Source organism: Saccopteryx leptura, chromosome 5, assembly GCF_036850995.1.
Source record: "Saccopteryx leptura isolate mSacLep1 chromosome 5, mSacLep1_pri_phased_curated, whole genome shotgun sequence".
Lineage (NCBI taxonomy): Eukaryota > Metazoa > Chordata > Mammalia > Chiroptera > Emballonuridae > Saccopteryx > Saccopteryx leptura.
The window spans coordinates 168,928,786-168,946,739 of NC_089507.1; positions in this window are offsets into that span (position 1 = coordinate 168,928,786).

A 17,954-nucleotide genomic window follows, 5' to 3' on the forward strand; every position below is an offset into this window, starting at 1 on the left:
TACAGGGTATAAGAAAAATAGGCTAGAATTGGATCCCAGCCTCTCTGAACCTAATGCTTTTCGACATGCTAGTACAATACTCACATGAACTGATAGTCATTTAAAGCCCCATATTTTACCCATTATATCTGTTCTTTTTAAACATAAAAGAATAGTGCGTCCCCTAAATAATTATTCAAAGGTAAGCAGATATCTCAGTATAATATTTATACACAGAAATATAAATTATACATTCCCATATGCTACTTAAAATATGCTTTCACTTTAAAGTTACACATGGGGGTCACTTGGTGAAAATAAAATAACTTGATTTATGGGTCTTAATAAGTGTCCGATCCTTTTATATAAGAGGTGTTATTTATGCTGTTCCTGTTAAGACAGGAACATTTCTCCATGGGGGGAAAGCCACTGATTTCCCTTTGGGGTTCTTAAAAGTGATTTTCTCTTTCAAAGCTGGAAAGGAGACAGCTGTGTCTTCCACATTATGTGTTCAAAGCTTATCTTCCCCTCAAAATCCATTCAATCCCTCCGACTTGTGCCTATGAATCTTGCCTTGATCTCTTCAGCCCTGTGCTTCCAGGCTGTTCTAACCCCGTGGCACCAACTTCCCTTTAAACAATGAGTGGGGGAATGCAGGATGGAAGCATAAAGCCAAATTCCCCAAACAGGAAAACTGAGGCACACACAGGTGTACACCCTGAAGGTTAAGCATTGTCAAAGGGTCAGAATTATAGAGCAGCTTTCTAAAAAGGTTAAGAGAACTGATTCAAGCAAAGGCTGCTGCGTCATGTGTGATTCCAGCCTTTAGAGGGCCTTGATCTGAAAGGCTGCTCCTGCTGGTTCATTCATGCTACCCCTGGGAAGAGAGAAATAGATGGTTGTGTTGTCATCATGAAGTAAGCAGGTGGAGAGAGATGACTGCTTTAGTGGAGTAGGGGAAATTCCAGGATATGGAATCTTAACTTTTCCACTGAGTTTTTTTTTGTTATTACTTTTATTTTTAATTAGTTTTAACCATTTTTATTTATTATTTTATCCACAGTGCATATACACTATGAATATAAAGTATTAAATAATTTTTGTTTAACTAGCCAACCTCAAAATTCTCAGTGGCTTACACTACTAATTGCATTTCTCAGTGGCTTGTTCCCACCCACCAATCATTTCCTTGCTCAAAGCTTGGCTGTGGACATCCAGGCATCACCTGGAATCTGCCAGCCTTGGCTCCATGATGAAAGTTAGGTTCCAATGGACTCCACAGGTTTCCTCATTCTCCTTGAACCAACAGTTTCTTGATATACTATGATGGACCTAACAGAAACATGTGGGCAAGCCAAACCATGAAAGTGTGTCTAAAGTCTTGGTGTATTTTTTTTTTTTTTTTTTTGGATTTTTCTGAAGCTGGAAACAGGGAGAGACAGTCAGACAGACTCCCGCATGCGCCCGACCGGGATCCACCCAGCACGCCCACCAGGGGGCGATGCTCTGCCCCTCCGGGGCATCGCTCTGCTGCGACCAGATTCACTCTAGCGCCTGGGGCAGAGGCCAAGGAGCCATCCTCAGCGCCAGGGCCATCTTTGCTCCAATGGAGCCTCGGCTGCGGGAGGGGAAGAGAGAGACAGAGAGGAAGGAGGGGGGAGGGGTGGAGAAGCAGATGGGCGCTTCTCCTGTGTGCCCTGGCCGGGAATCAAACCAGGGACCTCCGCAAGCCAGGCCGACGCTCTACCACTGAGCCAACCGGCCAGGGCCAGTCTTGGTGTATGTTTGATGTTTGCCACCATTCTACTCGCAAAAGCAAGTCACATGGTCTTATGTTCAAGTCCCATACAAGAAGATGAAAGTGTCTCTGTCCATAGCAAAAGGCTCTGCAGTTATGTAAGGGTGCAGTTATTATAATAGAATGAAGAGTGGACAATAATTCAGTCCAACAATAAATAGCACCAAATGCTTATTTAAAAAATTACTATCTCCCCATACCAGTTCTTCAGAATACCTAATCCTGCTTTCTAAGAGACCAGATTTTCTTTTTGGTGTTTACTTTCATCTCTCTGTCTACCTACCTACTTAACTATCTATCAAATATATTTAGTAAATAATATTTATATTTAGTGTAAATTGGTATTAATTTATAATTATCAATTTTAGACACTATCAAATTCCTAGGTGAAAGAAAGATAAGAGCAAATAAGGGTTTGGCTTTGTTGCATACTCACCCATACTTTCTCTTCTCCATGATATTTATAATATCACAATTTGTTGGTTTAATCTGTTATCCATGGATACATTCTGTTACCGATATAACATACTGCTTACATAATGATTTAAAACATTTTTACACTTATCATATTATATTTCCTTAAATACCTATTTTTTCATACCTATTTCTATTTTTCAATGTTCCAAAAGACATGTCAGACTCTTGTCACTAAATTTTCCTGGAATTCAAGCGCAGAAGCTAGCACTCTGCTGATTACATGCCCTGCCCCCCCCCCCCCCCCCCCCCCCCCCCCCCCCCCCCCCCCCCGCCACACACACAGACCCTGGAAGCGGCCGCTGACCACAGCGTTCTTTCCTTGTCTCCTGTTTAGACCAACGCTCCCTACTTCTAATGCAACACTGTCATCCCTGGATAGGTTTACTCCCCTACTTGAGCCACTCTCTGAATAAGAAATATCCTATTAGTAGTCAAAGTTCCCGTTGAGAAATCGTCAGATTCTTAGCACAGATTTGGTTTAGTTCTGTCATAAGTTTTTTCTGTATCCACTTTATTTTTTCAAGTCTGAAGTTCACAAAGATATACTTGTTGCTGATTTCTGTTATAAATAGTGACCTTTTTCACAAGCTGAAGACTCATTTTCAGGTGTAAGAATTTGTCTTTTTATTATTATTATTATTAATTTATTTTATCCCCTTTCTGAATCTCTAAGAGGTAGCCCTACTTTTATTACCTCTTCTCTCTCATATTTCTTTGTTTATTTTCTTCTGCATTCTAGAAGATATTTTCTGTATTATCCTGGTCCACATTGCCTCTCACCTGGATAAGTATAAGACTCTCTGAGCTAACTGTCCTGCCCTTACCCTTGCTTTGTTATTGGCCAAGCTTATCATAACAAACTCAGGGACAATTTAGTTTTATGTGAGAATAAATGCTCTCTACAGTCCTTGCAGTGGTTTGTGTTCTGTGTTCAGAGTAGGGGCTAACATCTTTATAGCATCCAGGCCCTCTTGACCTGGAACTTCATTAGACCCCTGTTCTGCTTTCTCACAGGTTTTCCTTTCTCTCATTCTGTCCTCGAAACACCAACTGTTTTGCTAGTTCTGTAGTACAGACCTTGTCTTATGGATATAAAATGTGAGCCACAGGTGAACACTACATGTGTGATCTTAAATTATTCAGTAGCCAATTTAAAATAATAAGTTAAAATAATTTTAATAATATATTTACCTGAGCCCAATATGTTTAGAACTGATTATTTCAATAGGCAGTCAACACTGTAAAATGAGATAGTTTATATTCAGCAGTCTTCACTCTGGTGTGTATTTTCTATGTATAGCATATCTCCATCAGACTAGCTCTTGATCTGTAACTATCCTTCAAAGATGTCCCAGATGGAGCCCAGGGGCAGAGCTCTGCATTGGCCAGTCATTGCATTTGTACCCTGAGGCAGGTACAAAGCACAGAGCAGTTTCCTTCTTCCATGGCTAGTGCCCGGGTGACACAGCACTCTCCTCAGCAGGCAAGGTCCTTGACTTTGGAGGCAGGGTGAAGCTCCTGCACTAGAGCATCTGCAATAGAAAATAAGATGTAATAATGATGATAAAAAAATACTATTTTACAACTAACACTTCATTTGGATGAGACATACTCTTAATTGAACAGACAATGGTTGTTCATTATTTTTTAAGTGTTAAGAGTTAATCATTTGAGCACAGTTACCTACATAATGCCAGGTTCAAAACCTTGATTGTAAACTCAAAAATAATATATAAATTTATAAAATATAATAAAATAATATATGAATATTTAGGAAGAAAACTTGTTTGATGAAGTAATAGAATAAAAGATTCTACCCACATGCTAAAGATTTTCCCCAAATTTATAAAGTTATGGTGAGATGAGAGGATGACACTAATTCTTCGTGCTGATAAAGCAGTTTAGGAAAAATTAAATTGAGGCGATCTTGGTAAAAATCTTGCTGATAAGCAAAATTCAGACAGAATGGGTCTGAGGTGTATGGCCAAGACATTTCTTGGGAATGGTATTGAGTGCTTCAAATGAGTTTCCTTTTGTGTCCTAGACCGGGAGCATTTGGAAGAATCTGTGAAGGAGAGAGACCAGGCAGAAAGTCCTCTGAACAGTGAAGTTCCTCCTGGATGGCGCATAGCCTGCCAGTGATGTTTCAGGCAGCACCAGAAAGGGTATCAGACATAGACATATTGTGTTCGGGGACTGAAGGCAAACAGAAAAGAACAGGGCTTATTGATAGCTGTCCCCGGGCAGGCAGCTCCCGCAGGCACACGGAGATAAGATGCCCCTGCTGGGAATGCCGACTTGTCTTACACTCCACATTGCTGAAGTGGCAATGACAATGCCTGTCTACTATGTATATCAATTTCTGCTAAAAGGTTGGCTGCCCAGCAAAAAAATTTGAGTCAGAATGGCTTAAGTGAGATGCATTCAGTAAAAATTACAGACAGTAAGAAAGAGCATATGGATGACTGGAATTCCAGAAGAAAAAACTGGGAAACAATGGAGCAGGAGCCCTAAAATCAAAACATAATAACATGAACTCTTCAGGTAAAAGACCTGCATCTGAAGATTGCAGAAGTGAACAACATAACAGGAAAAAAATCATTGAAATTGACCAACACAAGTCACCCCACCTGAAGAGGACAAAGAAGAAATCCTCTCAAAATCTGTTTCAAATCACAGCAATGTATATATTGGGCAGATAAAATATATTATGCTCACCTTGTTAAAGATGGCGCTGCCCACGTGGAAGCCTGTTGGCCAGGTGATTGCTTGGCATGGGCGTGATTGTATTAATGTGTGTTGGGGGCAGGGTATGGGCAGGCAGGATCCTTGTAGCCTGGGGCTTAGTTTTAAGACTAAGCCTTTCCCAGCCTTTTTTATGTGGGGTGGTGCAATCCCATCATGCCTCAGATAAGTGACTTTGTATCAGAGACTTCCTTGTTTGTATATTGGATTAAAGATTTTGATTTCTACACTATAAAGTGGGGCAGACCTGGAGCTTGTGCTATCTAAATTCCTGAGATTAGCATTAGAGAGGAGAGCAGGGAAAGGCCATATGGAGGAGGCTAGGAGAAGCAGCCAAGATGGTGGAGTGCTGAGTGAGAAGCCAGTTTGTGCAGACTTTGTGCAGAGAGAAGGAGATGCGGAACAGAGGTGAATAAGTCTGGTGAGCTAGAATCTACCTTTGATTCTAGGAAACTCGGATAAGTCAGTAGATTTGTAAGCACTGAATGAGTGGGTCTTGGAGGCCAGTGTGTGTTTTACTTGCCCGCCAGGTACAAGCTAGGATTAAAGATAATGGCCCATCAGTTTGTGGCTCTGTTGTTTCATTACCATCTATCCGATTCTAATGTGAACCTTCATGGGCCAGGCGGCTGTGATGGTGGCTGTTCCTATTGGTGATAGATATATGAATTTACCAGAAATTCCATCTGCCCTTTGGTTGTCCCACCTGGCTGCCTGACCTCACCCTTACTTACTGGATAATCGCCCCTGAGGCAGAAAAGTTCCAGAAAGCTGATCAACCACCCAAGGAGGAGCATTTCAGAAAGCTGATATCCTAAAACCATAAAAAGGAACATAGCAGAACTTTTGACTCAGTACCCCCTCAGGCTCTCCCAAACCCTATAAAATTTGCCTCATAGTCTATAACCAGTGCCCTTCTCCCTGGAGAAGTGCCCAGGAGGGTTCCTTTCTTCCTTTCAATAAAAGCCTGTTACTCTGTTCTTTTCGGACTCCCATGGATTCCAACATTTGGTGCTAAAACCTGGGACAGGGTACTAACTGCCTTGACGATCCCTCTTTGCTATCCAAACTTACAACCAGAGAAGCAATGGGCAGCTCATCACGGGCTTACTCCCTGATTCTGTTTATGTGTAATTTTAGGTTGACTGGCCGGTGACCTGTCCCTGTCCCAAACCCCTGCCAGATCAGGAGGTAAGGAGTTTCTTCCTCCCTTCCCTGTTGGCCTCCAAATTTCTCTCTAAAAACACCCCTTCCTGGTCAGACAGTTTTGACTTTGGACCCCATATCTATGAGTGGTCTGCCTCTACTCCTTTATGGACTTCTACGAAAATCTAGGCACGCCTAGCCTGGCCCCTCTCCTACATCCCGGGATCTCAGCCTTGGGGTGATGACCCCTGGTCTGAGACTCTCTTTCTACGGAGATTTTCTCCTCTCATAACTGTGACTGAAGGTGGGGATGCCCCTTTCTCTCACCAGTCTCCTCTACTGTGGGCTCCTTTCAGTCCAAACCATCCAGTCAGGCTCCCCTCAGAACTCCTCCTGATCTCAGGCCTCAGAGACTATTTCTCTACTCTCTTGGGACTCACTCTGCTCTCTGAGGTTCACAGTTTGGGAGGTTTCTACTCCAAGCAGCCTGCTTTTATGAACTTCCTCAAAAGTCTAGGCACTTAGCCAGGTTGCTTTCTACTACCATTACAATATCCTAAGAGATCTTGACAATTTCTGCCACCAGACAGGGAGGGCATCAGAAATTCCTTATGTGCAGGCTTCCTTCTACCTTCACTCCTGTCCTTAATTTTTGTGCTGCTTGTTCTATACGCAGGCTGTTTTTGGCCAAAGAAACCTCACCTTAAACCTCCGCTCCTAAACTTTCCTTCTCTGTGGACTTCCAACACTCTCCCCTCCTGCATGACCCCTGGGGATGCCCCTCTCTTGGGACCCCTCTCTGGTCCCTCTGCAAATCTCTTCCACTTGAGTCTCTCCCCTCCAGAAAGCCCCCTCCCCTCTCTTTGCTGAATCCTGTTCCATCCGTCTGCTTTCTCTCTTCCTCTCTTCTATGCTGATAACTCCTGCCATTTTGAAAAGCTTAAAAAAAGCAGAGTTGTCTATTGAGCTGTGTGAGTGAATAATCTGTCTTATCTCTTTGTTTGTCAGAAAATATTTCTAGTATAAGTTGAATTGAAACAAGTAAAGCACGCTCATTTAAATTCCTTAATTCATAATTTGTACATGAAGTCTTTGTTTAATGTGTAACTGTGTCTGTTTCTAAGGCCTTAAACCAATAATTACCCACCTTTTAAATCAAGGCTTACTCATCCCCATGGACTCTCCCTGCAATATCCCCATCTTTCCTGTTTGAAAACCTTCAAGGGCTTATCACCTCATACAAGACTTACGCCTGATCAATGAGGCAGTACTTCCCTTCCATCCAGTAGTCCTTAATCTCTACAGGTTATTGTCACACATTCCCTCAAACACCACTCACTTCACAATCCTAGACCTCAAAAATGCCTTCTTTACCATTCATCTACACCCTGACTTTTACTTTCTGTTTGCCTTTACCCAGACACTAATGCAGCCCAGCAATTTACATGGATTGTCTTACCCTAGGGGTTCAAAAACAGCCCACACCTGTTTGGGCAGACACTAGCTCAGGGTTTAACAGCATGCAATCTCAAAACTAGTACTCTCTTACAATATGTAAATAACCTACTCCTCTGCAGCCCCTCCCTGCCTGCCTCAAGGAAACATACCTCCACCCTTCTTAACTTTCTCGTTATGAAGAGATATCGTGTCTTCTCTGCTAAGGCTCAATTTCACTCTTAGTCCGTAGTCTCTCTGGGCATTGTCTTAACCCCCATCACCTGAGGTCTCACCCTAGATCAAACTCAGAGCCTCCACAGTCTCCAACCACTTACCACCACAGATCAAATCCTTTCTTTCCTTGGTCTAATAGGCTTCTTTAGACACTGGATTCCCAATTTTGCTCTCTTAGTCAAGCCCCTCATGAGATCTTCTGAGCATGGCTTTTAAGGTCTATAATGGCCAAGGAAGTAATAGAAAAGACAAATAAGGCCCAAAAGAAGTCAGGAAATACTAGCATTTTGGCATATGCTTTTAAAGGCTCCAGCACTCTAAAAGGCTTCATAGAATTCCATCAGGGCCCTGCTCAAGAGTGGAAAGAAAGGTCATTGAACTGAAGCCTGCCAGGCTTCCCAGCCCCACCAGTTGACACCTCTGTGCTGTAGAAGAGGGACACGAGAAGGTAAGCTGCCCCCTTGCTCCATGGAGGGAGGGTTCAGTCTCTTCTAGCCCTGCTCCAGCTACCAGTGACCTGACCTTGCCCAGCATGCTGGGAATTGCCAATGAAGGCCCAAGGACATTGTTCATGAGCTTAAGGTATTTCTTCCAAGTAGCAGATAAGCTGATCTCATTTCTTGTAAACACAAGGGCCATCTACTATACTTTGCCTGAATATTTGAGTATTATTTATCCCTTGAAGATCTCTACTGTGGGTATTGACAGTCTGATTTTGTTAGTTTATTTAATGTATAATATCCCCTTTATTCCTCTTGTCTCAATGCCCCATGCCTATTGTAGGCTGGGACCTGCTGCTAATTCCAGCTAGAAGCAATGGTCACTAGGACTTAAACTCTAACTACAAAGTGTAGAAATGTAACCACCCTTTCCCTAAGCACTTGTAGGATTTACATGTTACTCAGCAAACTGTTCAAAGACTGTCCAAGAGGTGCTTCCAGCATTACATCATCCAAGGACTGACTTTCACGTAGACAGGTCCACACACCGTAATCCTGACAACTCCCACTGCTGCTAAGGGCAGCTCTTTCCTCTACCCTGAACATCTGGAGCTCAGAGAAACTGAGAAACAAAACCAACTCCTTGTCCTTCTATTCTCTATTCACCTCTCAGCCTGCTTCACCCAATCAGGGGCTTTCTACTCATGTGGGATCAACACCTATATGTGTCTCCCTACTAATTGGACAAAAACTTGTACCCTGATCTATCTCACCCCAAATGTCAACCTAATTCCACCCCATGAACCTCTTCCAGTTCCTAGAACACTTCCCATCAATCTAAGGACCAAACGAGCTATACAGGTAATTCCTCTCCTTGTTGCTTTAAAAATTTCTATAAAAATAGGTCTAGGGGCAGGGGGACTGGTCACTTCCCTGTCTTATTCCTACTCTCTCTCTCTCTCTGAAGCCCAATGAATTTGTAAACATGGAATCAGTGGTTTCACACAAACTGGGTGTCTTGACTATCGCCTTTCATTGGTCCACTCACTCTCCTATTTATTTTTCTAACTTTTGGACCCTACCTCTTATATTTATTCACTAGTTTCTTACAGAACTGCATGCAGACCTTCACTGATCAGAAAATTGGAAAAATCTACCTAACCCTACACACCAAACCTGAAACCTGCCCTTGAAAAAAAGAAAAATCTGGAACCCTATAAATACACCCCTACTCTGAACAATGGTGGAAAAATCCCTTGTTCTCAATGCTAGCACCAATTATAGGACCAATCCTAATTTTGTGCCTAATATTAATGCTTACCCCTTTCTTTATCAAGTTCCTGCAGGCTTGAATGAGAGAAATCACTAGGATTACCTACAATCAAATGCTTTTACACCCCTACTCCAACTACCCCAGGGAGAGGTTCACAAAGGAGGCCCCCAATAGGGATAACAGCAAGAAGTAGCTCCAGAAGATGGCTGGTCTGAGACAAACCTCCTTCCTGGACCTCATACCCTCTCCTCTCCCCACCTCTTTTCCTTTTTATCATACCACAGAGTTGAGAAATGATAGATATATGAATTTACCAGAACTCCAACTGCCCTTTTGTTGTCCCACCTGGCTGCCTGACCTCACCCTTACTTATTGGATAATCGCCTCTGAGGCAGAAGAGTTCCAGGAAGCTGGTCAACTGCCCAAGGAGGAGCATTCCAGAAGGCTGAAATCCTGAAACCGTAAAAGGGAACATACCAGAACTTTTGACTCAGTACCCCCTTAGGCTCTCCCAAGCCCTATAAAATTCACCTCATCATCTGTAACTGGTGCCCTTCTCCATGGAGAAGTGCCCGGTAGGGTTCCTTTCTTTCTTTCAATAAAAGCCTGTTACTCTGGTCTTTTTGGACTTCCATGGATTGCAAAAATTGGCTTTACATTTGGCGTAGTCTCTGGCAGGATTGAATACAGATGAGTATGGAGCCACCACCGCCTTTGAGAGGTGGAATAGAGGACTGGCTGCTGTTATGGTTCCCCATGGCTATCCTTTTGGGGGCTGTAGGCTGGCTGAATTTTACAGTCATGCATGAGGAAACCGAGAGCTCTGTGAAAGAGGCTTCCCAGGACCTGTAAACTGAGCAGTGGAAGGAGCTGGAGCAAACGTGGGAGAAACAGATGCTGACCCTGGAGCTGGAGGAAGTGCTAGAGGAGGAGGCTGACCAGGTTTGCGAGATTTACCTGGAAATGGAGCAGTGGTTGGAGGAGGAATCACAGGTTTGTGAGTTGCAGATTGCCCTGGACATTGTGGAGATCCAGCAGTGGCAGTAGGCTGGGGCTGGGGCCGCAAGGTCTGCAGAGCAGAAGGCGGCAGCTGCCCAGGGCTTGAGCCCAGTGACGAGAGCTGATGTTTCCACTTTCTCTTTGGAGGATGAGGAGAATCGGGCTGGCATTGCAATCTGCAGTCTCCAGAAGATGAGAACCCAGCTGGAAGGAGTACCTGCTACGCTCCTGGTAGGTCTGCAATTTTTGGATATAGGGGTGGGTGCCATCATGCTCTCCGGAGAAGAGATGGAAATGCTGACTGCCATTGACATGAGCTCTTTGGACAGTGTAAGACCTGCCAGGATGGCAGGGATGAGGGAGGTGGTTGAGGTCTCATGTGCGTGGACTGATTTCCTGGACGACTGGAGTGGGCACTGGTTCCTTTGTTGGATGGACTTACGAATTTTGGACAATATGAAATATCCTGATAGGGGTGGGGGGTGGCTTTGCTGGAGGCCTTTCCCCTGCCTCGGGAAGGTTTTCAAACAGCAAGAAAGAAGACCGAGGACATTTTGCGCTTTTGGCAAAGTGCTCAGAGACTGGTGAAATGTACCTTTGTAATTGTTGAAATTGTATAATTTGTTATGTTGCTGTAATTTGTGTAATGTGCCTAATTTTCTTGTATAGGGATGTCGGTGGTGTAGATTATGGGTAGTAAAGTGAGCATAGGGGTGGATTGTTGGGCAGATAAAATATATTATGCTCACTGTTGGTCAGGTGGGTTTGTGAATATGATATATATGTTTGCTCGCTTGTGACTTATATTGGGTGTGGGGGACAGGCTGTAGGCGGGCCGGGTCATTGTAGCCTAGGGTTTGGTTTTGGGACTGAGCTTTTCCCCACACCCTTGACTGATTGTATGGTCTGGGTGGTGCACTCTCATGAGGAGTCCAGTTATGCCTTGGATGGGTGACTTTGTGTCGGGGACTTCCTTGTTTGTATATTGGATTAAGGGATTTTGGTTTTCTACACTGTAAAGTGGGACAGACCAGGAGCTTGGACACACAGTTCCTGCTATCACAATTGCAGGGGCTTCCCTGATCCCTGGCCCTTCATGGGAAGAGCTGGTTTTCTGCTTTTCCCTTGTCTTCTTTTGTGGTTTGCCTGTCTTGGTGAGACACCAATAAATAGGATGGCCCCCCATCCTCTGACTCCGCCATTTCTTTATCGTCTGCCCGAATCCAATGGGAACCTGCATGTGAATGGCCACGATGGCGGCTCCTGGCCTTACAACTGGCGTAGTTTCCGGCAGGATTCAGAGATTGGTATGGAGCCACCACCCTTGATGGGTGGGATAGAGTACTGGTTGCTGCTCTGGCTCCCCATGGCTGTCCTTTTAGGGGCCATGGGCTACATGTTTTTTACTCAAGAGGAAACTGCCCGAGGTCAAAAGCTTCAGCATGAATTGCAAATAGAACGGCAGAAAAGGCTGGAATTGGAGCGAGCACTGGAGAAGGAATTACGGGTTCGCGAGTTGCAGTTTACCCTGGAAGCTGAACGTCTTCACCGGCAGTTGTTGGAGAAACAACTGCGGATTCAAGAGCTTGAGTCTCAGCTTCCAGCCAAAAGCCAGCAGCCACAGGAGCCTAAACGGTCACCAAAGGAGCAGCAGCATCCGTGCCGGTGGATTGGCTTTGAGTCAGCGGGAGCAGGCGCTTGCGACTCCTCTTCTGAGGATGAGAAGGCTCAGGCTGAAGCTGCCATACGCACACTGAGAGCCCGACCAGTTGTCGCCAAGAAGGTAAAAACCCAGCAACAAAGAGTCCCTCAGGGGCAGCCACAGCCTCCTGCCCAGGTAATGGAACACTCTGTGGTCCGGCCCTATACCCAGGCAGAGCTGATGGAGTTGGGGGCACAATTTAGGCAGAAACCTACTGAATCCCTGGTAGCCTGGTTACTACGATTATGGGATATAGGGGTGGATGGCATCATGCTCTCCGGAACAGAGATGGAGAAATTGGCCGCCATTACCACACACTCTTCCTTGAGGCAGCGCCTTCAGAACTGCCATGGCAACCCAGGAGACCATACCCTATTAGAATGGGTGATGGCTGCCATTCGTATGGTCTGGCAGAAGGCTGGAGAACTGCCGGGGGCAATGAGTCGGTGGCAGTGCTACAGTGAGTTAGTAAAGGTCCTTCGAGAACTAGTTATGAAGAATGCTGTTTTCAACCCTGGGTCTCGTGGGCCAGATGAGGAAGTGTTTACGGCCAAAATGAGGGAATTTGTCCTTGCTAGCGCCCCGTCAGCCCTTTTTGGGTCACTTGTGGCTATCTTGGGCCCCTATGTGGGGCAGCCCATCAATGCAGTTACACAGATGGTAGCAGATTTGGGAGAGCTGGAGGCCGCTCGGGATCATAAAGCAGTGAGGGCTGCTGCCTATGTTTCCCCCCCAACTAACAAGGGAAACGGGCCTGTAAAGGTTACCCGAACGCAGATGTGGGTAGACTTGATTGCGGCTGGAGCAGATAAGGGGAAATTGGATGGCCAGTCTAATAAAATTCTTTTGGAGCTTTGGCGGCAGCTTAAACCGGAACAGAAGTTCCAGCCACTGAGACGAAAGGCCCCAGCAGCTACCAATAAAACGTTTGGTGCGCGCACAGCTCGGTTACAAGATTATATGATAGAGACGGCCGAGGGAGAGGGGAACTCCCAAGACCCATTGTACCAGTTTGAATAGGAAAAAGGCCGAGGGACCCGTCTAACGGGGATGGGCGGGGACTGGAGGCCACATGTGGAACTGGCTATCCACTGGTCCCCTTCCAATGTACAACAGGTGTTGGCCTTGGTGGATACAGGTGCAGAATGTTCCCTTCTCTATGGAAACCCAGAGCGGTTTGCTGGGACCCCAGTGGCCATTGACGGTTATGGGGGCCAAACTGTTCAAGTGAAGCCAATAACTATTCCATTGGGGATAGGGAGACTGCCTCCTAAGCCATATAAGGTGTATGTATCTCCTATTCCTGAATATATTTTGGGGGTAGATGTCTTGCAAGGACTGTGGTTGGAAACTACAGCTGGGGAGTTCCGGCTGCAGATCAGGGTTGTGAAGGCAGTATTGCGGGGACATGCATCACATTCCCCTTTGCAATTACCCGTCCCTCGGCGTGTGACTAACACCAAGCAGTATCGCCTGCCAGGTGGTTATGAAGAAGTCACAGGGACAATCCTTGAACTAGAAAAGGTGGGGATCATCCGGCCAGCACACAGTCCTTACAACTCCCCAGTATGGCCTGTGCGCAAAGCAGATGGAACCTGGAGAATGACAGTAGATTACAGGGAACTTAATAAAGTTGTTCCCCCTTTGCACGCTGCTGTTCCCTCGATAGCTAACATGATGGATCGGCTAAGCCATGAGTTGGGGACATACCACTTTGTGGCAGACTTGGCCAATGCTTTTTTCTCTATTGATATAGCCGCAGAGAGTCAAGACCAATTTGCCTTCAGTTGGGAAGGGAGACAATGGGCCTTTACAGTGTTACCCCAGGGCTATTTGCATAGCCCCACCTTGTGCCATGGGCTGGTGGCTGCTGACCTGGCTAAATGGAAACAGCCAGAGGTAGTCCGCATGTACCATTATATTGATGATATTATGCTAACTAGTGATTCTCTTTCAGAATTGGAGCAAGCAGTCCCTACCCTGCTATCCCATTTGAAAGCATGTGGCTGGGCAGTTAACGAGAACAAATTACAAGGACCTGGGTTATCTGTTAAATTCTTGGGAGTTGTCTGGTCGGGTAAGACAAAAGTTATCCCTGACGCAGTTATAGATAAGATTCAAGCATACCCCGTGCCCACTACGGTAAAACAGTTACAGGAATTCTTAGGTTTGTTGGGGTATTGGCGAGCATTTATACCGCATTTGGCTCAGTTACTACGCCCCTTGTACAACCTTATTCGAAAGGGGGTTCGCTGGGACTGGACTGAGCAGGCGCAAGGTTCATTTGCAGCTGCTAAGAGAGCTGTCAAGGTGGCACAGGCCTTGAATGTGTTTGATCCTGCCAGGCCCTGTGCGCTGGATGTTCATGTAACCTCGGAGGGGTTTGGATGGGGCTTGTGGCAGCAGACAGAGTGCCTACGGCAACCTATTGGATTTTGGTCCCAATTGTGGAAAGGTGCTGAAGTTCGTTACTCATTAGTAGAGAAGCAGCTGGCAGCTGTGTATGCTGCCCTCCTGGCAACTGAGAGTATTACAACCACAACACCAGTTACAGTCAAAACAACATACCCTATAGCTGGATGGGTGAGAGATTGGGCAACTAAACCACGTAGTGGTATGGCCCAAATGTCTACCCTGGCCAAGTGGGGTGCCTATCTGCAACAACGCTGTGCTCTTAGCACCAGCCCATTGAGGGCAGAACTGCAGGAAGTCTTGGGTCCAGTCACCTATGCGACCTTAGAGTCAGGTGCAACTGGGGCTCAGGAGGCAGAACCTGAGGTCAGTCCCTACCAGGAGGGGTGGGTGCCCATCCCCGAAGATGCCTGGTATACTGATGGTTCCACCAGGGGCCAACCTGCCAAATGGATGGCTATCGCCTTCCATCCGGCCACTGAGACTATTTGGATGGACACGGGTACAGGCCAAAGCAGCCAATGGGCAGAATTAAGAGCTGTTTGGCTAGTTGCCCATAATGAACCTTCACCTCTGGTGATCTGTACTGACAGTTGGGCTGTCTATCGTGGACTGACCCTTTGGATTGCTACTTGGCACATTAACCAGTGGATGGTAATGCACCGTCCATTATGGGGTCAGGCCATGTGGCAGGACTTATGGGAAATAGGACACCAGAAGCAGGTGACAGTATATCATGTCACAGGGCATGCCCCTCTAGCCCATCCTGGGAATGATGAGGCAGATACGTTGGCAAGGGTGCGATGGTTGGAGAATGCACCTGCAGGTGATGTGGCACAGTGGCTCCACCGGCGCCTGCTCCATGCAGGACAGAAAACTATGTGGGCTACGGTTAAGGCGTGGAACTTGCCTGTGTCCTATGCAGAGGTACTTGCAGCCTGTGAGCAATGTGCAGTATGTTCCAAGGAACACCTCGGAGACCACTGGTGTCACCTGGACAGATCCAGAGGGGTCATGTCCCACTGACACGATGGCAGATAGACATCATTGGACCCTTACCAAAGTCAGAAGGGTACCAGTATGCAGTCACTTGTGTAGATACTGCCACCGGGCTGCTTGCTGCTTACCCTGCTCATAACCCTGACCAGAGGGCAGTCATACAGGCTCTGGACCGCCTGAGTGCTGCATATGGGCGACCTCTGGTCCTTGAAAGTGACAATGGTACCCACTTCACTGGTTCAACGGTGAGGCAATGGGCTCAAAAGCTGGGGGTGGACTGGAAGTACCATGTTCCCTACCACCCCCAGGCTGCTGGTATCATTGAGCGGTATAATGGACTCTTAAAGCAGGGACTGCGACAGGAGGGGGGGCACCGGCTCTCTTACTGGATGGACACGCCGCTTATGGACAGTACTTCGGATTTTGAATGAGCAACCTCGACGGGGAAGCCCAGCTCCAGTAGAGGCCCTCCTGCATCGGACAGCTGCCCCTATTCAGTTGCAGATACGCACCAAGGACATTTTACTCAAGCCAGGTTTCAGGCAGCAGGGCAACGTGCTCTTGCCTGCTCCAACAGCCCTTCTTAAAGGACAACGGCTTCAATGGACTTGGCCCTGGACTGTACAGGCCCCCCATCTGAGATGGGTGGCCTTGTTGGCACCATGGGGAAAGGGGTTAGAGGTGGATCTCCAGTTAACCCCTTGGGCAACCAGTACCTGGCCACCTAAGGTAGAAGTGTATTATCCCTTGAGTGCTCAAGGGGACAGTATTTTGAAGGGCACCTTTGTAATTTCTTTATGGCCAATAATGAGTTCCCCTATTTTACTACACATAGAACCAGCAGATGCTGGTGTATTGGCCAATAAGGTTTGGTATGCCCGCTCAGGGCGGCCTCTGGTGCCAGCTACGGTGCTGTCTGCAGACAAAACTCTGGCCTGTATTCTGCCAGAGGGAAAAGATTTGCCTCTCTTGGTGCCACTGACAGCTCTCTCATTTCGCCCATAGTTTTTGATCTGTTAATCCTATTGCTGTAGCTGGTACTATTTCTGTTTATGCAATGTATCCTATTCCTTGCACAGTGACCATCATGGAAGATGCCTGTGGTTTAGATTGTAAAGCGAGCAAAAGGGGTGGAATGTTGGTCAGGTGGGTTTGTGAATATGATATATATGTTTGCTCGCTTGTGACTTATATTGGGTGTGGGGGACAGGCTGTAGGCGGGCCGGGTCATTGTAGCCTAGGGTTTGGTTTTGGGACTGAGCTTTTCCCCACACCCTTGACTGATTGTATGGTCTGGGTGGTGCACTCTCATGAGGAGTCCAGTTATGCCTTGGATGGGTGACTTTGTGTCGGGGACTTCCTTGTTTGTATATTGGATTAAGGGATTTTGGTTTTCTACACTGTAAAGTGGGACAGATCAGGAGCTTGGACACACAGTTCCTGCTATCACAATTGCAGGGGCTTCCCTGATCCCTGGCCCTTCATGGGAAGAGCTGGTTTTCTGCTTTTCCCTTGTCTTCTTTTGTGGTTTGCCTGTCTTGGTGAGACACCAATAAATAGGATGGCCCCCCATCCTCTGACTCCGCCATTTCTTTATCGACTGCCCGAATCCAATGAGAACCTGCATGTGAATGGCCACGATGGCGGCTCCTGGCCTTACACTCACTTTGTTAAAGATGGTGCTGCCCACGTGAAAGCCCGTCGGCCAGGTGATTGCTTGGGATGGGAGTGATTATATTAATGTGTGTTGGGGGCAGGCTATGGACAGGCAGGATCCTTGTAACTTGGGGCTTAGTTTTAAGACTAAGCCTTTCCTATCCTTTTTGATGTAGGGTGGTGCACTCTCATGAGAAATCCCATCATGCCCCAGATAAGTGACTTTGTATCAGAGACTTTCTTGTTTGTATATTGGATTAAAGGTTTTGATTTCTACACTATAAAGTGGGGCAGACCAAGAGCTTGTGCCCTTTCGGTTCCTGAGATTAGCATTAGAGTGGAGAGCAGAGAAAGGCCACGTGGAGGAGGCCAGGAGAAGCAGCCAAGATGGTGGAGTACTGAGTGAGAGATAGTTTGTGCAGAGTTTGTGCAGAGAGAAGGAGATGGGGAACAGAGGTGAATAAGGCTGGTGAGGTAGATACCTTTGATTCTAGGAAACTCGGATAAGTCAGTAGCTTTGTGAGCACTGAATGAGTGGGTCTTGGAGACCAGTGTGTGTTTTACTTGCCCGCCGGGTGCAAGCTAGGATTAAAGATAATGGCCCACCAGTTTGTGGCTCTGTTGTTTCATTACCATCTGTTCAAATCTAATGCAAAC